Source organism: Numenius arquata, unplaced genomic scaffold (genome assembly GCF_964106895.1).
Source record: "Numenius arquata unplaced genomic scaffold, bNumArq3.hap1.1 HAP1_SCAFFOLD_368, whole genome shotgun sequence".
NCBI classification, from domain to species: domain Eukaryota; kingdom Metazoa; phylum Chordata; class Aves; order Charadriiformes; family Scolopacidae; genus Numenius; species Numenius arquata.
The window spans coordinates 134,250-137,211 of NW_027415015.1; the positions used below are offsets into that span (position 1 = coordinate 134,250).

Genomic DNA, 2,962 nt, shown 5'->3' on the forward strand with positions numbered 1-2,962 from the left:
GTGGGAGGGATCATAGAATGTTAGAATAATTGTCTAAATGGCAATAAATGGTTGTGGGTCCTTTGAACCATAGTAAGGTTTCAGCAGAAGCTCAGACACTGACCCTGCAGGTCCTGCCATGCTGATGGTGCCCCCAGCCCTTTTCTAACCTGTGGGTCTCCAGGCAGAACAGTCCATGGGGTGGGGGTAACGTTACCTCCCCATTAAGGACACCCCATCTTCTGGGCATCCAAAAGCTGACAGATCTTCACTGGGGAGGGGAGTTTGCAGATCTGCACTTGGAACTGGACTCCTCTGCTCTCCATGGGATCATCCTCCAGACCAAAGGGGTTCCAGCACAAAGCAGCTGAGAGCAGGAGTGATGGAGAGAGCAGCTCTCCTCCTTCTGCACTGAGGGTCTGTCCTGTTGCCTCCCAGGACTCTCAAAACAGCACTTGTAGTGTAGCAAAAATGCCAGGGATTTCTGCCTTCAGAAATGACTCCTCAGGTGGGACAGGGGCAACAGCAGAAAAATACACACACACACACACACACACACACACACACCCCCCACCCTCTGAGCTCTGTTCCGCATCCAAGGGACCTGGGAGTGACAATGGTCAGAAGCTCTTTCCTCTCAGGGGGTAGATGTAACCTGCGACCACTCCTGGTTCCTCTCTGCCTGTTGCTGCACAGCACGACTGACTCCTCTGGAGCCCCCAGCAGAGTCCCCTGCTCCCCATTGCACCCTCAGCCAGCACCAACCAAGGATCACGCCAGGATCTGCATCAAGGTCTCCCTGGAAGGACAGAGGTCATTTGGGGGAGCGTAGTGTGACAAGTGGAAGAGGTTCTGCTCAGAGGTGTCTGTACTGACTCCTCGTTCTCTTTTCCTTTTTTGAACAGACCCCTCTGTGCCGAGGGAAGCAAATGTCCAACGACAGCTCCATCACCGTGTTCCTCCTCCTGGCATTCGCAGACACACGGGAGCTGCAGCTCTTGCACTTCTGGCTCTTCCTGGGCATCTACCTGGCTGCCCTCCTGGGCAACGGCCTCATCATCACTGCCATAGCCTGTGACCACCGCCTCCACACCCCCATGTACTTCTTCCTCCTCAACCTCTCCCTCCTCGACCTGGGCTCCATCTCCACCACTCTCCCCAAAGCCATGGCCAATTCCTTCTGGGACACCAGGGTCATCTCCTACTCAGGATGTGCTGCACAGGTCTTTTTCTTTGCATTCTTGATCTCAGCAGAGTTTTATCTTCTGACTGTCATGTCCTACGACCGCTACGTTGCCATCTGCAAACCCCTGCACTACCGGACCCTCCTGGGCAGCAGAGCTTGTGTCCACATGGCAGCAGCTGCCTGGGGCAGTGGGTTTCTCAATGCTCTCCTGCACACGGCCAGTACATTTTCAATACTCCTCTGCCAAGGCAATGGCATAGACCAATTCTTCTGTGAAATCCCCCAGATCCTCAAGCTCTCCTGCTCACACTCCTACTTCAGGGAAGTTGGGCTTATTGTCCTTAGTGCCTGTTTATTCTTTGTGTGTTTTGTTTTCATTGTGGTGTCCTATGTGCAGATCTTCAGGGCCGTGCTGAGGATCCCCTCTGAGCAGAGACGGCACAAAGCCTTTTCCACGTGCCTCCCTCACCTGGCCGTGGTCTCCCTGTTTGTCAGCACTGCGGTATTTGCCTACGTGAAACCCCTCTCTATCTCCTCCCCATCCCTCGACCTAATGATGGCTGTTCTGTACTCGGTGGTGCCTCCAGCAGTGAACCCACTCATCTACAGCATGAGGAACCAGGAGCTCAGGGACGCCCTGAGAAAACTGTTCAATGGATCTTCCACTATCACCAGTAATTTTCTTCTTCTTTGCTGCAGAGTGCCCTGAATTTATTATAGACAAAGCTTCTGCTTTTCTTTCACTGATCATACTACTTAGAGGTAATAGATTGGATTCATAGCACTTCTCTGAGGCTCTGTCCCGTTGTGTCTGATCCCTGAAGAACCAGGAGTCACCTCTTGCCTCCATAACGGCATCTCTGAAATAAAAGGAGACCTTTGAAATGCGGTGTCTGAAGACTTGACTCTCCTTGATAGAGTTATAGCTAAGGAAAATCCAAAGGAATTGGACTTTCCAAGTGTCTTTCCACCTTGTTTTCTCCTTGTATTTGTGGGAATAATCTCACAGCATCACTGGAATCTGTTGGATACAGAGAACTTAGATGAAAGCTCTCTTCTTCATGTCCAGGGGCATTAGAATCAGTACATGAGCTCCCAGTCCCCTTCCTCAGGCTGTCCCAGGTATGATGGGTCTGATGGCAGGTGTCAGTCCATGTGGAAAGCAATCTGGAGGGGTCAGGAGAGAATGGGGACACTCCATGCACTCTGGGGTGGGAAGTGAATGGAGACAGAGAATGTGAAAACACTCTCAGAGGTTAATTCCCCCCCAGGATAAAGCACTAGAGGCAGGAACCCAGAGAGCAGGAGTGTGCAGGGCCGTGGGAGGCAGTGAAGATGCATCAGGCAGAGGGAAGGGAGACTGGAGAGATGCGGGAGCTGCCTGAGGAGCCCCAGGGCCAGGACTCTCCTGCTGTCCTGGGGAGCAGGGCAGGCGGGGAGGCGGAGAGGGGCAAAGGCAGTTTGGGCTGGGGATGCCCTGCAGCTGAATGCAGGAGAGGCAGAGAGTGAGTGGCCTCTGCTGGCACTTGGGGCCAGCTCCAGCCCCGGGGGGACGGGGAGGCTGAGAGCCCTCTCTGCCCCCAGCAGTTGCTGTGCCCTTCAGAGGGGCTGGGGCTGTGGGGGGAGTGCCCAGAGCTCTGCAGCACCCTGTGGGGAGCAGTGCTGTGGGGCCAGCCCAGACTGGGGGGCTCTGCTGGGCTGGGCTGGGAGAGGGCAGGGGAGGTGGGGGAGAGCCAGAGAGGGGCTGGACTGGCCTGGGAAGGTCCCAGGAGAGGAAAGCCCCAATGGCAGCGGAGC

General features: G+C 54.7%; 1 pseudogene; it reads left to right on the plus strand.

Moving 5' to 3' along the window:
* Positions 1-908: 908 nt before the first annotated feature.
* LOC141478343 (olfactory receptor 14J1-like) lies at positions 909-1,843 on the plus strand (annotated as a pseudogene).
* The last annotated feature ends 1,119 nt before the right edge of the window (positions 1,844-2,962 follow it).